The sequence below is a fragment of the Drosophila takahashii genome, chromosome 2R (genome assembly GCF_030179915.1).
Source record: "Drosophila takahashii strain IR98-3 E-12201 chromosome 2R, DtakHiC1v2, whole genome shotgun sequence".
Classification (NCBI taxonomy): domain Eukaryota; kingdom Metazoa; phylum Arthropoda; class Insecta; order Diptera; family Drosophilidae; genus Drosophila; species Drosophila takahashii.
Window position 1 is genome coordinate 12892290 of NC_091679.1, and position 27677 is coordinate 12919966.

Genomic DNA, 27677 nt, shown 5'->3' on the forward strand with positions numbered 1-27677 from the left:
CAGGATATGTCGACGATGTTATGGCATTCCTCTTCCTTGTCGAAAAGGGGATCTGAACTTATGAGAAGACGCGAGAGTGTGTCTGCGTTCCCATGAGCTGTGGTTGAGCGATATTTAATATCAAAATTGTAAGCCATTAATATTATAGCCCAACGCTTGAATCTGTTTGAAGTCATTGTTGACAATTGCTTGCTAGGATTAAAGATTGTGACCAACGGCTTGTGATCAGTTATGAGAATAAATTTCCTGCCATACAAATACTGATGAAACTTCTTTACCCCAAATATGATTGAATGGGCTTCTTTCTTTGGCTGTATCGAACTTGGTGAACGTCAAGGGTTTTCGATGCGAAGGCTATTGGTTTTTCCTTGCCATCTGGATGTATGTGTGACAATACAACACCAATGCCGAAGTGCTAGCTCAGTAGCGTCGAGGATATGCTTTTTCAAAGCTAAGAAAGCTTGCTGTTGTTCTGGTCCAAACCTGTAGGGAATGTTCTTTCTACGCAATTGATTTAGAGGTGAAGCTAACTGGGAGTAATTTGGAATGAAATTGCAGTAATAGTTCATTATTCCCATGAACGCATCTAGCTGTTGTAGATTGCAGGGCGGCTTTAATTCCTTAACGGCTTCTAGTCCTGATGAATCCGGAAGGATGCCCTTAACACTGACCCTTTTCCCAAGGTACTCAATTTCTTCCCTTAGAAAAAATCATTTCTCTTTCTTACATTTTATGCCATTCGCCTGTCAAATGCCTGTTAAATATGTCGTCGAGATAATTTCCACAGCCTTCTATTTCGCTTAGAAGTTGCTCAAGGTGTCGCTAGAATAAAGCTGGCACGCTAGCTATTTCAAACGGCAAACGTTGGAACTGAAAAAGACCCAACGGCGTGTTGACAACCATAATTTCTTTCGCTGCATCGTCTTACTCCATTTGTGGGTAAGCATCTTTGAGGTCAATTTTTGAGAAATGTGTGCCGTGACGAATTTTGTGTAATAAAGACTCACGTGTTGGCAATGGATATTGCTCGATGTCCAATTGGGAATTGACACCTTGCTTGAAATCACCGCAGATTCGTAGTGCTCAACCTGACTTCGGTGCTAGTACTATTGGCGATGCCCAGGTGCTAAATTTTATGGGTTTCAAAATACCTGCTTCTGTCAGAAGCTGCGCTTCCTCCTTGAACTTATCCAATTGGGCAAACGAAATTGGCCTGCTTTTGTAAAATTTTGGTACGGAATTTGATTTAAGGTAAATGCTTGCCTTAAAGTTTTTTATTGTACTGATTGCCGGCTCAAAGACCTTCTTATACCTCTGGCAAAGTTCTGTCATTTGAGTACCCTGCTGTTCAGTGATGTTTGCGATTTGCTATATTTTAAAAGAAATCCAAATCCAAGTCGAACAGATTATTGGAGTTCTCCACATTAGCCACAATCATCACCACATTTGCCTCTTTTTTGCCAAATTTCGCTACAGTGTGTAGCTCACCCAGTACAGGAATTTGTTGTTGGCCAAATGTATGTAAGATTCGATCGCACTTCTGCAGTCTCGGGCTGTTGAGTTTTTTGTATGTATTGACATTCAATAATGACACCGTTGCACCAGAATCCATTTGGAAGAATACAATTGTATTGAAGAGCTCCACTTCAATCACAGTTTTGTTCCCTTCAAACTTGACCAAGCTGTAATCGATATAAATTGTTTCAATTGACACTGCTTTTTTGTTTCGGGTTTTTTGTTGATCGGTATCTTTTTTGTCTTGCACTGCTTGGATAAGCAAACGACAGCAATGTGTCCCTTTCTGGCACATTTGTGGCAAATTGACTCCCGAAATTTGCAATTTTCGCGAGCATGATAGTGACCGCAGCCAGAGCAAGATTTTAAATGCGAATTGCGTCGAATGGCGTCGAATCGATCGCGGATCATTTCATTAACGTAATTAAATAAACACCCATCAGATTGGCAAACAAATTGACACTCTCGAGCAATGCCACGTAGATCGGCGACCCATTCCTTATGTGTCTGTGAGTCCCGCTTCTGGCGTTTGAAGAATTCGTAACGCGCAGCAACAATATGACGCTTTTGCTACAAATGGTCTGTTAGTTTCTCGGTTATTTGTTCATAAGTCTGCTGGTCCAAGTTTTCGCTACCAAACAGATTTGTTGTTGCATCAACTGCTGCGCAAATTCTTGCTGTTGAGCTAATAATGTTTCAAAGTTAACTTGGCTGTCGGCCATTATATGTCTTTTTTTTTGCGTTCGATCACTATTGATTTACTATTGAATTACTTAAAATGAAATTTTACGGCACTTTTTGAGTTTTATTACTCGTCGCCAGAAAATGTTGTGTTCCGATTAAAAGGAGACGACAGATCGGGTTGAGAATAAATGTCCAACTGACTTCATTCGGCTCTGTATGGCTGTGGTATTTTTGGTATGTTAAATGGTACAGAAACGGCAATGGCCATATTCTGTTGTCAAAAAAGATGGACCACAGAACCAAAAACTTCTATGCCTCAATTGTTGCGCTGAGCATCCTCTGGATACTAGGTCTGCTGGGTTGTCTTCGGATGATACGTGAGTCCAATGACTTGGATTTGTTAGTTCATGGATTCTGGATATTATATTCGCTACAAATGTGTGAAACGATGATGCTGATGTATTTATTCATGCCAACACCATTGTAGAGTCGGTCCAATACTGCACCTTCTCAAATTTATTTGTACATCCCTTTGAATTCTTGCTGCTAGCTGTGCCCCACCACGGCTGCACATAGCTCTAATCTCAGTAATTTTTGTTTGGCTAATGGTGCTACGCGTGATTTTGCGCAGAGAAGATTACTTACTATTTAACTGTTGATTGTGGTTGTCCGGAGGTACGCCGATGTTCCGTAGGCCACTTCGGATGCATCAGTGAATATGTGAAGTTGTATATTTTTCGGCTTGTCATCTGGGAGTGGGCCTCTAGGTAATTCTATGGTTGTTAAAATTTGAGTGTTCTTCCGAAAAGCTTGCCAGTGATTCCTATCTTCCTTGTCTAGTCTTGTATCCCAGTCGAGAGCCTTTTGCCATAATTTTTGCATAAATATCTTTGCTGTTGTGGTTATGGGGCAAGGCAATCCTAGTGGATCAAATATTTTTGCCATCTCCGAACAGACAATTCGCTTTGTTACCTTTCCTTGTTCATATGGGGTCACCCGACATTGAAGTTTGTCTTCCTTTGGGTTCCATATTATTCCCAATGTCCTTATTGTGGCATCGGAAAATTTGCTGAAGTCGAGATCCAGAGCCTGATCATCCTTTGGAATGTTTTTTAGCAATTAGTCCTTTGGGTAAACCCAAATTTATCGGTACATTTTTCGATGTCTGCTGTAAACACAAACCGGTATGTACGAAAACGTAACAGAATTGATAATAGCTCACTTTGTACTGTTGGTCCAACTCTCAGAATGTTGCTTAGACTGTTACTTGTTGAGCTTCGTGCTGAGGCATCAAACACTACTCTTAATTTTGTGGTAGATCTGTCTGGTTTCAGAACGCAGTGATGGGGAATAAAATAATGGGTGTTTGGAACCCTGGACAGCTGTACTTCTGTCATACGTTTTAAATGTTCCTACTTATCCATAAACGCCACGTATCCCTCTCGTGTTGTGGAATCTCTTTGTAGTTGTCTTTATCAACTCTCAAATATTCTTTGGGTCATACACAATGACTGCCCCATAAGCCATAGCCTTACCATTACTCGTTGATCGGCACACACTTTTACAATTGTCATAAAATGCTCTTCGCAGAGCCGTTCCTAAACTGTTAGTGGTGGCAGTCCAGTAGTAAAGGCGTCTAGCTTCCAACATTTTTCCAGTGCTGACGAAGGATCTTCCTTTTTCTTTATAGTAAGATTTCCTGTCACGGCTCTTGTGTAGGTTGTTTGATCGGGACCATAACAATCCATCCAAGTGCGGTCAGACCGCACGCAGGAATGTTCACTGTTTCCTTTATTGTTTCGGATAGTTGATTACGTGTGGTAATATCATTACGTCGATGTCCATCTGAAAACTAACTAACTGAAGAAATTCGTAGTCGGGCCTGTTCTGAAGCATTTTGAATGTATCCACCGATCCAATGGAAGTTTACTGATGTTTTCGTAGTGTTTAAGGCAAGTCTGTCTGCCTTGTTCCTGTCGTGTTGTGAGTCCTTGTACTGCAACTGTGGCTGTGGTTAACAATACGTAGCTTCTTTGTGCCTGTTAAAACGACATGGTTTTAATCCAGTCGCCACTGGTCTTTTGGTGATTTCAAGTCTGTTCCTCTCGATGTTGAGGTACTTGGCTCTTGGTGGTTACGACTGACACCTGTGCTGAAAATTCTTGATGTCCGTGCCGCGTTGAATAGTGTCTTTGACGGCAAAACCGACAAGTTAGTGGAGAAGGACAGTTGCTAGTCTTATTATTATTATTGTCTGGCGTCGCTTTTCTGCATCCATCTTGCGAAATATTGGACGCGACAGTGGATGTGCAGATGTTGTCTCGTTGGTTTGTTTGTCTTGAAAGAACTAATGGTTGGGCGTCCAGTGTTTCCAGCATTCCGGATCGCTGTTCGAAAAAGGATAAAACACTTTCCAGTAGTGGCACAAAATCTTCGAGTGCCGCTAGGGTGTGTTGATCGAGCTGTTAATTTTGTAACTAATTAATTTTTTGGTACGAGCTTAAATACTATTCTAGCCCGGACATGGGCGTATATAACTATATAGGTAATGCATGTATCGGTGTTCTGATGACTTAACTACCTTTTGACTCACTTATTATGGCGTGCCTGGCCTATTGCTGACTTGAAGCGTCAGCCAGTTCGTCAGCCGGTAAATTGCTGGATTGTGCTGCGTCTGCAATGCTACATTCTGCTACGGTTCTGCTACTGGGCGCCTGGTCGCTGTATGAGTTCCAATGATTGTGGCTACATGTCGACCAACACGACTTGCAACCCAGTTGCTTTGGGTGGTCTTCGCTGTTGACCCATGTTGAGCAACCTTGGTTACCAACAGGGAAAGACGGCACAGAAAACTGTACAGTAATGTCCGGATAGGAAGAAGGAAGCCAAAGGAAATAACGGTATCGAGCAAAAGGGAAGGCGCGTATCCGAGGTATTGTTAAAAAGATGGTCGATCAAAAATATGAAATCAATATGAGCATCCCCCGCAGCGAATCACGCAGGATCATAGCGACCCATCAACCGTCCGGCAGTTATGTCGACTGCATCCACAGTGTAAGATTTTGCCAATCTAGCGGGGCTTTTAGCAAAAGTTTAACTATTTTTGAGGTCGATGAGCTTTAAGCAGCAGTTTTAGAAATGTTCAACTATTACGAAAACAGGCACAAAACAAAACAAACCATTTTTTTTTTTGGAAGATAACGGTTTTTAAAGTTGGACTTTAGAAATTCATGCAAAATTGCACTGGGAAAGCGAGCAACAGTTGACAAAGTTTAGTCTTATCAATTGCATCGCGTGATCAGGGGGCGCAGCCAAAAGCTATTTTTCCCAAAAACTTTAGATAGTTTTTATTCCACTTTCAAAAACAAAAACATTTTTTTGGGACAACAATTTTTTTCCTTCGTTTTTTGAAAAAAATCACCAAAAAGTAAGTGTATTTTTTTATGTTTTTGTTTTTTGGTGGAAAAAAACTTATATTATTCTATCGTATTCTATCCAACCAGAACATACATCATTCGCATGCATTCATTCTGATTCAGAATCTAAAATAAAAGCTTGCCCATATTTTGCCCAAAGACCTTTAATTTAGAAATGAGTGAAATAAGCAGTGCTGCATTTTTCGAGTTTCGGTCGAAAAACATAAAAACCACTCAGCGATAAGCTCTTGTAAAGCACGCAGTGATGGTGTTTGGCAATGACATTGATCACTCGAAATTAAAATTACACTGTCTTTTGAGTTTCAAAACTGATTTGAGAAATCTAGGAGAGATAAAGCCAGGTTTTTTGTCCATAATGCAAGTGGCCTTCAGGTCACATTAAATGTCGAAGACTGTCGCATTGATGTCATTGCTTCCATCTCAAGTACAAGAGGAAAGTCACAAAAAGCCTTTTCTGAGTGTTGTCCTAAAACAAAAAAAGTAAAAGCGAAGAATTGTTGCCAACGATAGATGAGGATCAATTGCTATCAGCTGCAGAACAGGTTTTGCGGGCGGAAGAAAACCTGGATTCGGCTAAATTAATTAATGAATTACCAAATGCTCCCCCGCCCACGGGGACTATAATTAAGAAAGCTAAATTATTATCTAATAGCACTGCAAAACGCCTTTCAGCAGATCAAGCACTTGCCCTTATGATAGACAGTAAATTATCAATGCACCTTGCGGCTGCATACAAAAAATGTCTGTCCAAAATTATATCCATGTTATGATCTCGTTAAGGAGTCAAAAATGTTATGCTATCCAAATGTTATAAAAGTAAGAGAATCCCATGCTGAAAAAAGTGCTCAAGAAGACATTTTTGAGTCACTGTCTCCACACATGAAGTTTAAATTGTTACCATTAAAAAAAAAAAATCCTAAAAATATAAACGAAATTTTTTTTGTTTTTTTTTATCAATTATCTTTAATATAAAACCTTATTTGCAGCTGTTTAGCTTATAACAGCGAAGTTACAGCTAAAAACATGAGCATATAACCAAAATTCAACATTTTCAAAAAAAAAAAGTGGCCTCCAAAAATTAAAAACCAAATTTTTTAAGTTGGCGAAAATTACAATAAAAATGCGAAAATAGTTAAAAGTTTCGAAATTTTTTTTAATTTTTGTTGGGGTTTTTATTTAAAAAAAAACATTTTTCTTCAATTTTAAGCGCCCCCAAAAGTGCCACTCCCATTTTTTTATGTCCAACATAATCTTTGGCCTTATTAGAATATTCATTTTAATTGCGGGCGGCCGAAGAGGAGAAGCAGCAGCTATGGTACATGCCAGAGCCTTGCATCCAGCGGCTCGAAGTGGCAGTAGACTGGACACCATCTCCGCCGCGGTGAAATTCTGCCAAAGCACATTGGGCGATTTGGTCTCGCTAGCGGCATTTAATTAAAATTTAATTTTTTCACAAGTCGATAACAGATACATTGATTAGATTTATCTAAGCTTTTTAAAAAATCTACGATCAGCTGAACTCTACGAGTAACGGGTATAAAAAATCTATGTTTGTGACCGGCCCATAAATGTGTAGCACATAAAACGTAGAGGTATTTCAGTGTATTAACAACGAGCCCGGATTAGCGTACACCTGGTTTTTGTGGAGTCGAACTTACCGGATTCAAGTGGATTCAGTCTAGCCGAAAGTGTAAATCAGTGGCGTCCAAAATGTGAAATATGAACTGCTATTACCTGCTAGCCTTCAAATTATGGTACATTTTAGGCACAATGTTTGTTTGCTTCTAATAAAGCATCTGGGTATGCCTCTCTCTGATTCCGATGATTTCTAGCCTTTATTTAGATAAAGCTTTTTTATAAAATATATTAATTAAAGTAAAAAAAAATTCAAGAAAAAAAAAATTGTATTATTATTAAAATTTTTTTTTTTAATTAAAAAGAAAAATAAAAAAAAATGTTTAACTTAAAAAATTGTATGATTTTTTTCTGATCAGTGAAAAAAAACCGAATGAAGACATCTATTTTCGTTTAGAAGTTATTAATTAATTGCAGCTAGCGAGACCAAATCGCTCACTGTGCGACGCCGCTGTACGAGGGGTCACCCAAGTGGAGACCCGCAAGACGCTTCGAGCCATCACAGCCTCAGCAGCCCAAGCCACCACAACGAGACGCCGGATCGAAGACGCCAGCACCAGCAGCAACGGAGTCCTGGGCTCCGTCGCTCCGAGCACCGGGCCAACGATACCAGCGTCACCGAGCCCAGGAGGAGCCATAGGCTAGAGAGGGGTCCTTGGATGTGGCCGGAACCGCTGGCCACCGCTGAGAGGGCAACATTCCGCGCCGGAGGTCGTCGAGGAGGTCGCGAGGCCGAAGCTGATGCGGCAGATGTCGGCACCAGAAGGTCAGCAGTGGCGCTAGATCGAAAAGGACGAGTGGCTCGAAGGAATTACGGAAACGCAGGCGGAGAGAGAGGCCCCCATCCTGGGAGGCAGGCGTAGCGTGCGCGTGAGGGTTGGGACCCGCGGGCCTGAGGCTGTTCGATAAGCAGCAATAAACAAATAAACACGCAAAAAAAACACGTTAAAAAAAAAAAAAAAAAAAAAACAACGCAGCCAAAAACAGGGGAAGATAGAATGGAGCATACATATTTTAATCGGCATCTGAAATGAAGAAAAAGAATTAGCTGTGTAAACATGAAAGTAAACAAACCAATACTCACCTGTTTCTTTGGTTGGCGAAGCAATTTCGAATTCCGCTCTGAACTCGGTGTCAATGTTGCCAACGAAAAACAAGAGTAACAAGCCGAGGGCAAATGAAGGGCGGGGGAGTGCTGGAAAGGAGAGAGAAGGATGAGAGAGAAAGGTATTAAGAAAATATCCAACCATAAACCAGGAACGGGAACGTTTCAATAAGGCGGACGATAGTGCGATCGATGGGCAGTAGGGTGTATTTGTATGTTCTGGCTCACTTTCGCTTTTTTCTTGGTTTGTTCTGGCTCACTTGGGCCGGCCGGCCGGCGCTTATCTGGTTGGGGCGGAAGTGGCTCGAGCGGGGCTGGGTGTTATCGCGTTCACTCCCCCGCCCTCTCCTCGCCCTCTCCTCAGCCTCTTCTATACATATATTATTTTCTATGATAGCACACTATTCCACTATATAAAATAATAAACATAGCGCAAAAATCTGCTAGTCAGAGAAATCAATATACTCTTTAACAACCTTAACATTACACACACGCTCACACACTTTTTTTCCCCCTCCCCCTATTGATGACTTTATATATATTCTTTTTTTTGGGTGCAGGCTGATCTACTATGTGAAAATATAGTGCAAAAGTCTGCCACCAATAGAAATCAATATACATACTCTTTATCTAACTGACATTTAATCGTGTTTAAAAGCTGTAAATATATTTATGTGATGGACACGAAAAGAAAGGACTATTAAATTAACAGAACTTTCTCAGCGAATCCACCAAATTAATATACTTTTTCCAACATGGTATTGTTTTTTGTTTTTTGTTTTTTTTTTACTGAAATTAGAACGTTTTATATTAAGAGATTGAGTTTATTTTGTTTTTGTAATGTTCCAATAAGTATTTTTATTGATATATATATATATATATATATATATATATATACAAGAGAATTATATATGCGTGTATATATATATATAATTATTGTTTTAATAAATCTGCGAATATTCTGACAGTGAGTTATTACTGAGTAAATCTGGGAATATCCTGATAGCGATTCATTACAACATAAACTCCAATCCTAAAGCATTTTCTGATCTTCTCTGAATTCTTAATATCGTTTTCTGTCACAGTCGATCCTACTGTCAATAATTTCCTCAAAGTACGCAAAGTCTGAAAATCAAAATCAACCATAATATCCTCAAACTCATAAAAAAACTCATCCATTTCCTTTTTTAAGTCCTCAACGTCATCTGAAGAAATACAACTTTCAAGCTCATAACTACTCATCTCCTTTCTCGGCCTGTATATCAAGCTATTATCCTCATCATAGTCTTCATATAAATTGATCCTCCTCGTCCTCCTCCTTCTCCTTTTCATCACCGTTAAAGTCTCGTTCCAACATATAACTTTTCTCCATCACGGGGGCTCGCACATTGGTTCTGCTTGCAGAAGTAGTAGCAGCATTAAATCGCTATAATAACGGCATTGAACGCTGAAAATGCTTCTCAAGTATTTTAATCTGAAATATCTACACACCACAGTGGGCGACTCAATTATTCCACCAATATCCAATTCTTTTTTAAGTAACTCTCGGCAGAAATTTTCAACTGCCTCATCGATTGTGGGGAAAGCAGCCGGCATTCGTTCGTATACCGAATTTCGTTTAAATCTATTATCATGTTGATTTTTTCCCTTCACTTGAATCACTTCCACAAGTGCGGTCTTAAGTTCAAAAATTAAATTCACTTGGATAGTCAATGTTTCGTTTACAACGAGATCAAATCTAGAGTATTTGATTTCCGTATGATAGGGAATTTTTTTGACAACGACCCCAAGACGACCTCCGACAGCGACTCCAAGTACAAATAATAATATCAAAACCGTAATTATTTTAATTTTTTTTTTGAGATATTTTATTATGCGATTATATACTTTCCCCGTGGGTGAATGCTTAGCGACTAGTTTTACAAAATTGCGATTAAGTAAGTGCATTGAATGCACGTATGATGTGTGTATATATAAGTATAAGTGTAAGGGTTATCATTTTTTGGCGCTTCTCTCTTAGGCTTCGGGTCTGGCTCTTTACTGATAATCGGGTATTAGCTCCATATATGCGTAGGCGATAGCTTAGTAACACTAGTTTTTATACCCGTTACTCGTAGAGTAAAAGGGTATATTAGATTCGTGCAAAAGTATGTAACAGGTAGAAGGAAGCGTTTCCGACCCTATAAACTATATATATTCTTGATCGGGATCACTAGCCGAGTCGATCTAGCCATGTCCGTCTGTCCGTCTGTCTGTCCGTCTGTCTGTCTGTCTGTCTGTCTGTCTGTCTGTCTGTCTGTCTGTATGAACGCTGAGATCTCGGAAACTATAAAAGCTAGAAGATTGACATTTTGCATGCAGATTCTAGGAGTTCCTACGCAGCGCAAGTTTGTTTCAAAAGGGTGCCACGCCCCCTCTAACGCCCACAATCGCTTATATACGATTTTAAAAACTTCAATATTTTGGAAAAGTAAAAATGCAGTTTTATTGTGTTTATCAATACCTATCGAAATGTAGAAGAAATTTTTTAAATAGGACCATTCGTTAAAAAGTTACGGCGGATCAAAGTTTTTCTCCATCTCTTTCGCACTCCCTTTAGCTGAGTAACGGGTATCTGATATTCGGGGCACCCGACTATAGCGTTCTCTCTTGTTATATATAGAATTGTGCTTAAGTAAGCGCATGAATATATATATATAGAAAAAAGATTAAAAAAGTTTTTTTATTTGTCTGGTCTCTCGGGCTCCGGCTTTCTGCTGATTATCGGCGATTGGTTACGTCTGTTGTCCCCATCGACCTCTAGCGCTCGCCCTTTCCTTTAAGTGATTGTCATATGCTCAGTTTGCACATACTTGGTGATGTCTTCGTTGAGGATAACGTCCTTCAGAGTGTCAGGATTTTTTTGAACATAAGTTTGTTCAATCTCTCCGTTTGCCAAATAACGTTCCACCAGTACTGTCTCAATATATTGAGTGCATTTTATAATTAAAGTTTTCTTCTCAAAATTGCTTTTATATAGACAACGAATTGATATAACCGAATCTTTGTATTGGAGATTAAAGTGCCTGTAGAATGGTGCTGTTGCATTCAGCACTCCTCCAATATTTTTCTCCTTTTCTATTAGAGTTTTTTGAAACAATTCGACTACCTCTTCCACCGTAACTTTAATATCATCATCATCATCATCATCACCTTCATCATCATAGTCCTGATCGTTGTCTGGTACTGCTGCTGCTGCTGCTGCTGTTGTTGTTGTTGTTGTTGTGGGCGTAGTCAATTCCACCCACTCACTAGTTTTTATTGTTGTGGTTGTTAGTGGAGATGGTGCTGATGCTCCCAACGTCGATGGTTGACCCATTAACTCGAATGAAAGGTTTACTCTTAACACATCGTTGGTCGATAATGTTATATTAAATTCCACACTTTTTGTATTTGTTTTGATATTATTATTGTTGATATTCAAAACAGAAGTAATTGCAGGACTCGGAATAGGCTCACAATTTCCTCCCGAATTACAACTGAATAGTAAAATACATGCTGCAAATATTATTCGCAACATTTATATTATTTTTTATTCCCGTTTTTGTAGTTTCTAGCTTGCTTTACTTGCTTGCTTGCTTGCTTGCTTGCATTCTCGCAGAGAACGGAATATAAAAATATTTCTATATACTATAAATTTATAATATTTTTCTAACCTCGTTTGATAGCGGTGTATATTCAAATAATTTATCGTGAATTATGAGACAGTATGCAGATGTTGAGACGGGGTTATTAATTTGTGTTTTAATCTCAATTCGTATATCAATGGGACCACTTTTTAGTGATTCATTTTGATGTGTCACATCTAAGACAATCATGGGAGCTTTATTTTTATAAGTCACACCCGTAGTAACTTTTTTGAAAATTGATATACATATCATATAACAGTGCATATCTATTAAAATACGGATATACTTCAGAATTTAGATGTACTTTCACATCGACTAAATCACAATGAATATACTTCTTATTTTTTTTAAATGCGATAATAACTTAGCGGGGGCGTTCGGTCTCAGCTGCTAATTTGACACTCCAAATAAATGTAGTAGTCTCTGGAACTACTGGGTTATAATATATATCCCAACTCCTGAAGGGCATCACTAATGGTGTTTGTTTGTTTATCACATTAAACATATACAATTTATAGGCATCGGACAATTGTACATGAGGCATTTTCCAAACAATGTTCAAAATCGTCATTTTCAATTGCGTCATTGCTAAAGTAATATCATTGCTTTTATAAACACCTTCGTTATCTTTTCCTCTTAATAGAATTAGCTCATGTTTACCATTAAGCACTATTTTGTTGTAGTCTTCAGCAAATCCAAGTAACAAATTCAACGGTAAGCAAAAATTGAAGTTCCCTTTTTCGAGTTTTAAATTTCCATTGATGTCCCATCCAGAATTTTCAAGCAAATGTTTTTGATTTTTTTTAATTGATAGATCATTTTTTAAATCAGTTGTTACACCCAAATGCCGTGTTCGATCAATTTCAATGCCATTCAGTTCATATCGTATTTCACTAAATATATATGCCATACAATTATTCAATAAAGCTACTGTGGTTGGTGATATTACACTATCATCACTTTTTGTGATATACCCTTGAATATGCAGAAAACTTTCGCTTGGCAACACATACAAATCTTGATTTTGTATGGCAATCCGAATTTAATCATTGTTCTCAAACGAACGTAAATAGGGTAAATAACTATGATAATCTTTCTTTATTATTGAATTATCAATAGTCGGTTTCTCGAGCACGTTAATTATATGCGTCATTTTTGTTTTAATTTGAAGCCTAAACTTAATAGAAATTTTTAATTGCACTCCGTTAATGGGATTTGTTGTTGCTGCTGCTTCTGCTGCTGTTGTCGTCGACGTTGCTCACGAGTAGATAATCTGCTCAACGTTGATAGAGCGAGTGAGGGAGAATTAACTGATAATGCCTTTTTATAGACGCTGTTGTTGTTGTTGTTGTTGTATATAATCATTTTGTTTATATTGGTTTTAAATGCAATCTTATTGTAATTCTTTCACCGCGAAAATTAATCAGATTACCGTCTTGGTCACAGATTTTTAAAGTTATCGAATGTATTTCTTTTGTGTTTACTGGTAGATATATAACGTCTTGTGGTACCTCAGTTATTTTATAACCAGGACTAACGACAATTGCAAACTGATGTAGTGTGTGGGATGTTTCGTTGTTTATATACACTCCATTTATAATATTACAATGCACGCAAATGCTATTAATTTTTGTGATATCAATTGACTTATCAGAAGTATGTAATATATTAGCGGCTAATGCATTCGCACTGAATCCTAATAGAGAGCCAATTGACTTTTCCTTATTGAAAATTCCGATTGTAAAGTATTATAGTTTGGAACTAGATAAAATTTAGGACTTCCTTCGGACTCAGTATGCGTTAACTTTCCATATTTTCGTGTTAAAACCTCATTATTATCACTGATTTCATATGAACCTACAGGGATTTTTATCGTATGTTCACCAATATGAAATAAATTATTTCCTACGTCAACGTTTGGAATCGAATGATAAGTTTCCAAACTGATTAGGGCACATTGATAGTTTTGATCAAGTTCAATTGGAGGAAAATAATCTGCAACAAGTACTGACTCATTGCCTGTTAGTGTTAATGTTATCGACATCTTAACGGTTCGCAAGGGAATGAAATCTTAATTGACTTTACACACACACATATATAGGTTTACAGATCAATCCAGGAATTATGCTCTGATGAGAATCCTAGCCATTTTACGAATGCTCTACCATTTCGACGTCTAATAACCTTCTCCACTAAACATGTACTGGGAAATTTAGTTTTCATCAGCTCATATTCGTAAAATCCTCCCTTAATATCATTTCCTTGATAATCTTTCAATATATATGTAATGGGATTGGTATTTTGTATCCGTTTGATTTGAAATATTAGATTTCGAAATGTCTTATTGAAAAATTCTTTACCATCATCTGTTTGTAAATTTTTCGGTTTTCTTTGTGCCTCATCGAAAATGCTTTTCATACTTGCTGTAACGCTGGCTCCAGTTTTGTCTTTAATAGCGACACCCCATGCTTGCTTTAAAAACGTGTCAATAACAGTTAAAAGATAACGATATCCCTTATTATATAATTGATAGGGTATCATTTCAACTAAATCGGCTTGCCATAAGTCATCTATCCCTTTCATTATCACACGTCGTCTGATAAAATTTTTTCGTCCTTGTCTATGCAACTCTTCGGTGAGTTGTCTTTTATCTGTATTCAAGTTGCTGTTGTTGTCATTCATCGTGTGTATCATCAAAATATTTAATAACAGTGGGGAAGCTAACTCTTATTTTAGATACGTCTTCCTTGGGTAGGTGTGTAGAGATTAATTTAAAGAGAACTTCTTGAAGCTGGTTAATATTTTCTTCTATTTTCGCTACATACTTAGCGAGAATAACTTTAGAGTAGTCCTCGAGGGCTGTTTGCATAAAATTCGCACTTTCAGCAACGTCTGATTTAAGGCTTTCTTCTAATGTAATTATTTTGCTTTTCATAACATTTATACTCTGTCTCATAGTCTTTAAATCAATATCCGTTTTCTCTTGTCGATTTAAGATATATTTTTTTAGACTTGTTGCGCTTCCTCCTCCTTTTGCTCCTCCTCCTACTCCGCACGCATCCGATGTGGAATTCGAGCTTTCACCAAATTTGTTTATCATTGTATTATATTTGCCTCTCTAAGCTCCTCTATAATAGATATAATTACGTTTTTGTGATTGGTATTTCCAGCACTCTCGGATGCTAATAGTAAACGCAATCTTTCAATTAATTCATTCGGATCATCCCAATACTTATATCCTCTATCCTCCTTTGAGTAAGATTTTGTTGTTGTTGTTATTCCTGCTACAGTCAAACCTTTACCAATAAGTCCAGTTTTCGGTTTGAATAGATTTTTTATAATATGTTGGTATTTAAAGGATTTAGTCCCCTTAACTTGTGAATTATTCTGATATTGTCGTTTGTGTGCGTTTGTTCTTAACAAAATATCTCGATAATTTTTCAAATCCAGATTTGAATAATGCGCGGGCTTCGTGTGAAATAGCAATTTAAATAGACCAGGAGTCAATTTCCATTTTACCTTATCAATAATAATAGTATTATTATTATATTTCAATTTACTATTAGCAAAATACCAATCACCATTTTCTTTTATATTCAGACCATACAACATGTCCAATTGTTTTTGACTTTTTAAAAGCTCAATATTACGCAAAAACGGTGATTTTGGTTTTTTTTTTTGTAGTGGTTTTGTTAGATTATATCTTGTATATCTCCATTTATCAAAAAACTTTTTCCCAACACAGATTCTCTTTCTGATAATTTTAATCTTAATTTCTTATTGGAAGATGGTTGGGACAGAGATAAATTTTCTGTGAAAGCATTTCGGTTTTGTAGATTTGGTGAAAAATTTATATTTCTCATTGAGGACTTTTTAAATCTATGAAATTTGGGTCCATTAACCAATTGACTTTTTTCAAGCATAGTTTCTCTTGGCTGCATAAAAAAAGGTAATCAGACTTTCTTTGTTTTATTAGGCTTGACTGTTGGTAAAGATAAATTCTCAATGTTCAGATTACGTTTGAGATTTTTAAAAGGACTTAATTCCATTTCCTCATCATTATGGACATCATCATCATCATCATCATTATCACCATCCTTAGCATAAACATCAACTGTAGCAGTAGGGGGTGCTGGGAGGGCAGGTAGTGCTATGAGGACAGGTGGTGCTGGGTGGGCAGGGGGAGCAGGAGGGACAGGGAGAGCAGCAGCAGCAGATGTACTACTACTAACTACTGCATTATCGTCGTCATCACCGTTTTGAGCGTTGTGTGTAGGAATTAATAAATTAGTGTATTCTGCTCTTTGGCTATCTAAAAACGAGGAATAGTTTGCAAGGATATCTTCGGAAGTATCTAACAAGTCGGGTGGGTTGCTGTTGCTTATTGGAAAACTCGTTCGTTGCGAACTATCAACCTCCATTTCGTCTTCATCATTCTCACGCCAACTGTTTCTTCGGTGATAAGGTCTTCTTCTTCTTCTTTTCCCATTATAGGATTTTACTTTTCTCGGTTTATCCCAGTCGTTATCAAGTCTTCTTCGCATAATCCTCTTTGGAGAGTATCGTCTTTTCTTCTTAAGCATTTCAACATTTTGATTTTCTTGTTCTTGTTGTTGCTGCTGCTGTGGTATTCCTGAACGACCTCGTTGTTGAACATCATCACTATGGACGGCAGTCCATGTAGTGACGAAGCGCACCAGGAGAGTGTGCGAAGGCGACTACTATTATATAGCCGCAAAATTGAAAATCTGCTGTGATAGTCCGATCGTAATGAGTAATACACCAATCGAAAGGTATTGCAAAAACTTAAAGGATTACATACCAAGACTTTAAGAAAATCAATTGGCTTGGGAGAGAGAGCAGTAAAAGTGAAAAAGTGAAAATTTCGAATTTTGGAGCTGTTGGGGCCGGTGGTCGCAATGTTTTAGTTGTATTCCTTTTGAAAATACCCGTCGAATGAGGGGTCACTTGTCAAAATCCGACGCTCCGTTCAAAAGTTATAGCCAAAATAAGATTTTCTTCTTCTTCCCAAAATGAAAATTTAATTCTGTTTGTCAGTTTGTCCACTTGTCCACTTGTCCAAAACATGTTTTTTAAGTTCTGAAAATTTGATATGACGTTCATCACATCGATATAAAAAACTTTTGTTCTACCACTTTTGGAAAAACTCGCTAGTTTAGCGGGAAAACAGCTATAAATAGCTAAAATTCGGAAAGCCGTAACTTCTATACTACTAGCTACAGACTTGTGTTGCATCTCGTTTGAAAGGTATTTTTAAATGCTATAAACGCCTTTTATATGCAATTTGTGTAAATGTAATAGTTAAAAAGACATGAACAAAAGAAAATTTGTTTAAACTTTTTTTTTAGCTTTTTTTTAATTTTCTCAAAATATTAGAACGTGTATTTAATGACGAGTGTAATAATTTTTCGTCACAAATGTTGATATCATAACTTTTGTATGTTGAAGGTGCGATCGTCACTAGTTTTTTACCTCGTTAAGAGGTGTTTTTATTTGATATTTTATCAGTTCACGTCCAGTGTTGTTGTTGTTGTTGTTGTTATTGTTGTTATTATTGTTAGGGTTAGTCGGATTCTCAACGTTGTAAATAACCACCTTCTTGTTCTTTCTTAGAAAATTTTCCGCAATCACATTCAAAGGTTTTGTAATTGGTTTAAATGTATTTTCTAGCATATTCATTCGATCCATTTCATTCAACTTCATGCTCCTCAATTTCTGCGTCAACAACAATCTGGTTTGAACCAGATCATCCAGCACTTTGCTCTTATTTTTTGATTTCGTCATTGCTGCTGCTGTTGTTGTTGTTGTTTGTTTAAAATCCAATTATTTACTAGTAAAGTATATGTAATTATCGTATATTATATATAGCTGATACGGAGCTGATCCAAAGCTGATCGTGAGCTGATCGAAAGCTGATCAAAAGCTGATGCCGAGCTGATCCAGAGCTGATCGAAAGCTGTGAGTTTGATTTATAGCTGTATAAAACTATCGAATCCCTTTCTATATCGACCTTTATCAATATCATTATCTTTACTTATGAGAACAAATTCATATTTTTGCCTCCAACATTCCTCACAAATTTTTAAAAATTGTTTAAAAGACATATCGCCTATAACATGATCATTGTAAATATGTTTAATATTCATTTCATCTTGTTGAAAAATTATTATCAAATTAGCGTTGTCGCGTATTAAATGTTTCGGTATTTTCGTATAGGTTTGACATAGATAGAAGGAGTCTATGTGTTTATGATGCCCCATACAGAAATAATCTCTTATTGCTGTTTGCTTGTCACAGATTACGTCATCAAATATCATTATTGAGTGTGGTCTAGCTCTTTCTGGACTGACGACTTTTTCCTTGTCTGAAAACGTGAACATGTTTATCCCCTTAATTGGTTTAATCAATTTCATTAAATATTGATACTTGGGCTGATACAACGATTTTGAATAAATGTATATATTTCGAAATTTAAGTCCATTGGGACTTTCGATCAAACTTATCATTACATTCGTCTTTCCACAATTAGATGGTCCCACAATTAGAGCCCGTATCGAATTCGGTAGCAATGGACTTGTGTAATTTTTCCGTTCCTATCCCCCTCGCCACCAATCTGGTCGACGTTGCGAACCTTAATTTGTCTGGTTTGTTTTATAAATCGCATTTTTGTTATTGCTATTGGTGTTGTTGTTTTATTGAGCAAATTTTTACAACTACTAATGAAAATACTATAAATATTCGAGTATATATTTCGTTTTTGTTTAATTTATGATTGTCATCAAAACAGAATAGACCTAAAGAAACACACACACACACTCATACAATAATTCAAATAAAAAAAAATAAATAATGCGTATAAATTATAAACATAAATTAAATTCGAATCAGTATCGAATTTGTAGTGGGTTCGTCAACAACTTGATTACCAATCTTCCAATTGAACTTCATTTACCCGGATATCAATTTTGTGGACCAGGCACAAAACTTGTAGAACGTTTGAAACGTGGAGACAAAGGGATTAATCCGCTAGATGCAGCGTGTCGAGAGCACGATATTGCATATTCACAATTCAAAGACTTGAAAAATCGTCATCAGGCTGATGATATATTAGCTGATAGAGCGTGGGAACGTTTTAAAGCAAAAGATAGCGGTCTAAAAGAACGCTCTGCTGCTTGGTTTGTGACAAACGCTATGAAAACAAAAGTTAAATTCGGTCTAGGTATGACTAAAAACAAATCTCGTCGTCGACGTCAACGTAAGAGGAAATCAGGTGGTAATAAAAAACAACGTCGACGTCGTAGGCAAACAAAAAAAAAATCATTCGCAAGCATGGTGAGTCAAACTAAACGAATTTTGAAACGAAGAAATCCTACGAGTATCGATGAAGCAATTCAGATATCACAACAATCAATCCCACCAAGTTTTCTTCGTGGTCAACGACGAAAAAATATTCCGAGGGTGATACCATTACCAAAAATTGGGGGATTCCTACCATTAATACCAATATTGATTGGTGGATCTGCTGTTGTCAAGGCAATAAACGATGTCAAAAATGGTAAAGAACAATTAGCCGAAGCGACACGTCATAACCGCTACATGGAATCAATTGCGATGGGAAAAGGAGTTTTCCTCAAACCATACAAGAAAGGCTATGGACTATTTTATAAGCCCTATTCAGCAAAAAACTAATAGATATGCTACCCAAACAAGCACTTACCGATATTGATTTAATTGATTTTGGTAAAAAACATTTTCAACACTTTCGTGGTGTTTTTATGCGTGATCGTCTCCCCAAGAAACCATTGACCAACGAATGTGGGATAATAAATTTAGATAACGAAAGCGGTAGTGGCACGCATTGGGTAGCATATTTCAAGAAGAGAAATTATAAAGAATACTATGATAGTTTTGGTGATTTGCAACCGCCCATTGAAATTGTAAATTATTTAAAACCACCCATTGAATATAATTATAGAAATGATCAAAAATTCAATACATATAACTGTGGTCATTTATGTTTAAAATTTTTATTTCGAAAAAATAAAATGTAATATATATCAAAAAAAGAAAATATAATATTTTTATTTTTGGTTTAACTTAGTGGTCTATGTCTTTATGCCCCCATGCAAGGGTGTCTATATTATTCTCTTTTACATAGCGCTTATCATCTAAATAGTTTAAGGTGACTTTTGTATACTCTTGTGTATAAATTTGATGTAATTTAGATTTAAATAAGTACATTTGTTCCAACTTGCTTTATTTTTTTATACAAACAATCTCGAAAATCGTTAATAGTTAATTTAGACGTTACACTCGCCTTTACTCCTTTAATTTTTTTGATCTCCGTTGTTTCATCTTTATTTATTTTAGAGATTTGTATTGAATACATTTTAGCTCTGAGTCCAATAAATTCTTTAATTATATCTCCCTTGCACTCATCTTTCATCATACCTAATTTTTTTTTTTGTTTATCAATGGTAAATTAAAAACATTATCTTTATCATATTCTGAAGTATCGAAATGCTCATCAATTTCTAAACGAATGTCATCATAAAAATCTATGGTCTTAATATCATAGATAAAAGAATCAGTATCCATATACATTAAATTGATATTGTCCTGATATTTAGGCTTCATATAGTCATAGTGAAAATTATACATTTTAAATTTGGATAGCTCTAGAACGGTAAAGCCAATATAGATAGGCTTATCATAGATAACATGCGCTTTTTTCAATTGAATTGCAAACAAATTATTGTTAAATTGTAATGTATTCTTAAAATTAAATTTTGAGATAAGTGCCCTAGCTCCCAATCTTTTACCATTACTCTCCCAACTGGATACTAATTTAATTACTTTTCTCTTATCAACATTCTCCATAGTCTTACCATAGACTGCATTGTTTAGCAGTTTGAAAAAATTCTTTTCAAAATCATTAACCGCCAATGTTCTGTGATGATTATTGCAATCAATATATTTTTGAAGCCAAGCAGATTGATCAAATTGTAATATTCGATGAATTTTCTTTAAAATCAACCCATGTCGAAGACATTGCTGTAAATTTCTATAGTGAATTATATAATTATATTTGTTTGTCAAGTCTGCAATCAATTTTGGTTGTAGCATATTTTCATTCTTTTTGTTTTGTGGACAAAATGGTAAATCATTGTGCTGGCTGTGTAAGTTTTCACTGTATTCTAAATCTACCTCTAAAATATAACCAATTGATTGATCATCAACGCATGTGTTTAAATCAAAATTTTCAAAATCTCCGTCTTCTGTTTTTTCTACCCATTTAAAATTTTTATACGGAATAGCTTGCGACATAGCATATCCATATAAATTATTAACATCTAAGTATATAATATAATTTGACTCTTTCTCACAGTCGAATTCGTTTTTTAAATATTTGTTATTTGCAATAGAATGCCGTTTACTACATTGAACAAGACCTCCTCTAATACCTTTCATTCTAAAATTAAACATATCAATATCTGTGAGTAGTTCTAATTCAATCTTAGTTGTCTTCAACTTAGCATCCCACGACAGACCAGGAGTTGTATAATATTGACAAGGATCTAAATGTGGGATGCGGTAGTGGAGAGACAAGGACCACTAGAAGCGGTCTCTCCTTCTGATCTATTATCTTTCCCTTTCTGTACTCAATATTTATAATTTGTACTCGATACCCAGTTGAAACGTGAGAAAAGTGGCAACGCACTGCCACACACTCGCTGACAGAATCTCGCAAAGAACAGAACATAAGAAGCACACGTATATTTGTCAAACTTAAGTTAATAAGTCGAATGTGAATAAAGTCTAGCATTTAATACATTTAAACGTCAGCGTTATCTCTTACAAAAGAGGAACCTGCATAAATTATAGATTTTTTGACATACTTTTCTAAAATTCTCAAATACATCGCATAGCAACAGCACATCTAACTTCAAATATAACAATAAATAATCTAATACATTTGTGCACTCAAAGGTATTCCAAACGTTTTGTGCGTGCTGATAACTCTCTTCAGAACAGTGTCTATCAGTTAATTGATTATAAAAATTTTCGCGTGACGGTAATTGTGTATCTGACAAGCGTTCAACTGAATTTAAATAGCTATACGGAAATATACCTTTACGTTTAACCATTTAAAATTTGGTCGAGTTTGTAAAAAAGGATTTTATTGTGGTTAGATTTTCTTCTTTTAAATAACTGGCTAAGCTGTCTAAACTGGAAGACATAAATCTAAATGAATCTAAAAATCGAAGTTCTAACCTTTCCTTTGAATTTATAAAAATTTTCTTTGAGATAGATATATAAAACTCTTTGTTTAGCGGAATTATAGAAATTTCACCAGGAATTTTCATTATTTCTTTCACAAATAAATGCGCATCGTAGGCCGAGAGATTATGGAAAAATATTGGGAAAAATTTTGCTATTTTAAAGTTTAAATTACAATTATTATGCGCTACACCTCTAAATTTTCCTGTTAAGTGACAATGATCTACAACTCTTTTAGATTAATTAGTGAATAAATTACCACATATACTACAATTTTGTTCTAAGTCAATTATTCTTTGTTGCTCCATTGATAGCGGATATAACGATATAGTTACATTTAAGTGATTTTGATACAGCGTTAAACAATCTTTATATATACTCTCAACAAAATGTGCTGCACAATCTTCACCATGATATATTCTATATATATCCAAACTATCGTCAAATGAACACTTTATATAATAACTATATGCATACGGTATATGCTTCTGAATTAGATTTATGTTATCTGAAGTTTTCAAGTTCATGCCTTCTAAAATACACTCAAAATCAGCATATGCTACAAAAGGAACATCTAATTGATTTTTAAAATTCTTAAATCTTAAAATCGTCATATCATTTGAGGGCATCTCAGTTATAATTCTATTACACTCCATAGTATGTCGTTCCAGTTTATCGTCATCATCGAAATGTTGAAAACAGCCATTGCATAGAGAAATCTTCTTAGTACTTTTCGTTATTTGTTTGCGAAGTAATCTAATAGAAAATCAAAGAAATAGTTATAATAAAATTTTATTAAGTTTATACTTTAATACTTACTTGGAAATATTTTTAATCCAAACATAGTGATATTTATCATCCTTCCCGAGAAGTAATAGTGTGTGACGTTGCTAGTTTTATTATTAGTTAAATAATATGGACCGATGATTGTCTTTCCATCGCTGTCTACACCCAACACAGTTATACTAAGTTCAGGATTATTTTCTTCAAAAATCTTTATGCTGTCGACCGGTGTGGGAAATTTTAGCCCACTAAAGTTAAACGATTTATTATTTATATTTATTATATCTGCGTGAATGTTGTAAATGGTTTACGTTTATATTTCTTTGGTCGACTATTGTTTTTGTGAAGTTTTATAAAAGCTGATATTAAGGCCCATTTAAAACAATATTCGTCTGTATTTTTCACATTGATGCAGGCTTTCCTGTTTAGTACTTCTCTCGGTAAGCCAATGTAATTCGAGCCTTTTATGAGTTGATATTTATTTATACCTATTAACTTCTAAATGCGCTATTTCAATTAGGGACCAACCACTGTCTCGTTCTTGAAACTCACTCATTTCACTTTTTATATAGTCATTTAACTTATTGATTATTTCATTTAGATTTTCAGTGCGACTCGTCGATGGATTTAAGACTTGCATTTTTGTTTGAAATGATTTGAGATTTATTTCACAATGATCTTGACTCTCTTTAATCAATACATAATTACAGAATTGTTCGAAATTAAATTTGATATTAAGGTGTTTTTGTTGAGCTTCTTGAAGTAGAGTGATCACTTGTTCTTTGATTGCTTGTTGAAATAAGTTGATATCCAGACATTCTTTATTATTATTTGAGATTATATAAGTTTCAATACGATTTCGAAATGCGCTTCTTATACACCGCAAGTTATCACTTATTTGTGCGCTAGATAATTGCTTATGCAAGTTGGTGCGTAAGTGATGTCACCAACTAATTTTAGCAACATTTAAATTACAGACATCACAATATCGGATTTCATCAGTGTTAGGATTGTTACTAGACCCAGGATTATTATTGTTCTGTAAAACATTAGACATTTTTTTTGTTTTTGTTTTAACTTTTAAGAAACTTTATTTTTAGTTTTCTTTTTCTTCTTCGTTATAAAAATTTAAGGTATAATTGTCTCCTTCAGTTTTCTGCTTAACAAACTTGAAGTTCCCTGTGGCCATGTGCTTCACGGCTTTCGATGGCAGCGTGCTAAACCGTTCTGGCAAGAACACCACAAAATCGTCGCATGTCAGCATAATTTTGGGTCCGAAGCGCGTGAACTTCACTTAGGCATTAGTGATCGGGATTGGTACGTCGAAGGGGAGAGCCTTAACACTTTTAATTGGTGGGAGCGAAACAGCACCAAGTTCATTCCATTGGGCCGTAAAGTTCTCCATTCTGGAAGCGAAGATAATGATGATCTGGGATTTCCAAACAGTGTAAGCGACTTCTTACTCCGTGTTTGATTTTTGCTTTCTGAATTACTCTAGGACTATACACCCCATATTTATACTAGTTCGCCAACCGAAAAATCTAACGAAGTTTGCGATAAAAATTATTTTCTAATACATATTAGAGTTTTGGGGGGTGGGAGTAGAACGACAGGAGAGGCTGAGGAGAGGCTGAGGAGAGGGCGAGGAGAGGGCGGGGGAGTGAACGCGATAACACCCAGCCTCGCTCGAGCCACTTCCGACCCAACCAGACCCAACCAGGGCCGGCCGGCCCAAGTGAGCCAGAACAAACCCAGAAAAAAGCGAAAGTGAGCCAGAACATACAAATACACCCTACTATGGGCACACGAAAATGGAACTTTCGTTCAAGGTGAATATCGCAGCGATCAAGTGGCAACGCTGCCCTAGCGATATCGATAACTGATATCATGGGGGGCTCCGATGGGTTATCGATATATAATGGATATCGATGTCCAGTGTGACCAGATGAAGAAAACAGCGCGGGAAACTTTAATGAAGGCCCGCTGGGTTATCGATAGCTGATAGGTATCGATGCCCATTGGGACCAGATGGAGGATCGGCGCGGGAAGTTCAAAATTTGGTGCAAAAAGGACGACCGGCGCTGTAGAAACTCACGGAGTTGAAAGCGTCGCACACAGAGGTGAGCGACCTCAAAAGTTACAATTCATTAAAAATACAAACTTTGAATTTGCTCGATTAAATTCTGCATTAGGAAGTAAAAGAATTATAATCCTAGGTCTTAAGGAACCTCAGAATGTGAAGACAAAGTTGAAAATTAGTTTTTTCGTTTTTAAAAATAGGAAAAATTTATATTTTTTTGTCACTTTAAGTGATGATTTATACAATAAATACAAACAAAAACCACTTTTTGAAAATGGGAATAATAAATATGAACCCTTAACTAATTTTACAAATGTTTAATATTACCTGTAAAATAAGACTTTTTATACCCTTGTAGAGGGTATTATAATTTCAGTCAGATGTTTGCAACGCAGTGAAGGAGACGTTTCCGACCACATAAAGTATATATATTCTTGATCAGCACCAATAGCCGAGTCTATCTAGCCATGTCCGTCTGTCCGTCTGTCCGTCTGTCCGTCTGTCCGTTTCTATGCGAACTAGTCTCTCAGTTTTAAAGCTATCGCGATGAAACTTTCCCGAAGGTCTTCTTTCTATTGCAGGTAGTACATATGTCGGAGCCAGCAGGATCGGACCACTATATCTTAAGGCTCCCAAACAAATATAAGAAAATTCATTGTAACTTTGTAGGAAGTAGGCGTTTTGATTCTTGACTACTTAAAAACAAAATTGAAATAAATCGAAACGCTGAATCTGGAATCCCTGGAACTGCACCGAGTGAGTATTCTTTTATCTACAAGGGTATATAAGCTTCGGCTGGCCGAAGGTAGCTTCCTTTCTTGTTTATGGTAAATTAGGCCAAAAGTTTCTTCAAACGTGACCAAACGTAACTATTTTTGGTTAATTCTTGAGATATGTACCTAAGTCCCCACCAAGGGGTTCCGTCCCCCGTTCTGCCCCAAGACCGTTATTTTAATTCAAAGTTGCATGGTATTTTACAAAATATTTGTTTTTTTAAAAGTCAGGTGTTGGTAAGCTGTTTCGGTCAATTGTGTGGATCAGCTGTGTCGCTCATCTGCTTTAGCCAGCTGTTTTGGTCAGCTATTTTTGGAACTTTCAATACAGAATTTTTGTGTATTTAAGCAATAAGTCAACTGTCAAAGGAAGCTCAAGAAACTAGGAGCAAGGACTTTAAAAAGAATAGAGAATAGAGGAACAACCAGAACAATTTAAATATGATTTTAAATAGCGCTGATCTAACAAAAACAAGTAATAGAAATTTGGCAAAAAAAATACACATTTTCGAAGAAAAGCAGCCGGTAGTAAAAGGGACCAGAGCGATAGCGAAGGCGAAACTGAGATAAAATCGGATATTTTCTTATATTATTTATTATACCCGTTACTCGTAGAGTAAAAGGGAATGTTGTATTCGTGCAAAAGTATGTAACAGGGAAAAGAAAGCGTTTCAGACTCAATAAAGTGTATATATTCTTGATCAGGATCACTAGCCGAGTCGATATAGCCATGTCCGTCTGTCTGTCTGTCTGTCTGTCTGTCTGTCTGTCTGTCCGTCCGTATGAACGCTGAGATCTCGGAAACTTCAAAAGCTAGAAGGTTGAGATTTTCCATAAATATTCTTGGGCTTCCTAAGCAGCGCAAGTTTATTTCAGCCGAGCAAGTTATACGGTTTATATGGTTTTTACTAATAACTTTGAAGTTATACATATCAACTTTGTTAATTAATAGATACAAGCAATAAAAGCTTTTTTCCCATTCTTACCATATTGTTTTTGGCGTATATTTACAATAAAGTAGATCAATTCTTAGTACTCTTAATATATGTAGTCTAAATAAATACAAAAACGATTCGAATACAATTTCAGCGCTATTAATGAAAAATTAAAAAATTTTTACCAAGTGTACTGAAGAAAAATAATTATTAATAAAAATACTCTACGGAAAGTCCAAATGTTATTTCTTTTACTTTTATTTATCAAATACAAAATACAAAATTATAACATGTTCAAATTTTTGTCGGCTGATTTGATCGTCACTATTGGGGTCTCTCATCACAGTGAGCGTCGAGGGAGTGTCGAGGGAGCAGCGATGGAGCAACGAGGGAGCGCCGAGGGAATTAAACACATTGCGAGGACTCAAAGGCTAGAATACACTAGGAAACGCCGGAGAATAGGAGCGAGTTTTTTTAAAAGTTTCCCGGAGTAAGGGGGTAATTTAAGGATTTGAACAACTCCCCACAAATACCAGCATCAGGAATAACGGATGGCCGGCCGCATACCGCATAGCGTAGTAGCGGCGCGGCACGTTTGCTGTAGTTGAGAAAACTTTCTGCAATTGCAACTCTTAAATTTTTCACAAGCTCACCACTCTGTTATAACTGCCCGAATTTTATGTAAAGGGAGTCACAAGAGAGAACGATCGACAATTTTTGATGGGCATCGAGGAGAAGTAGTTATCACAGCCGCTGGTCG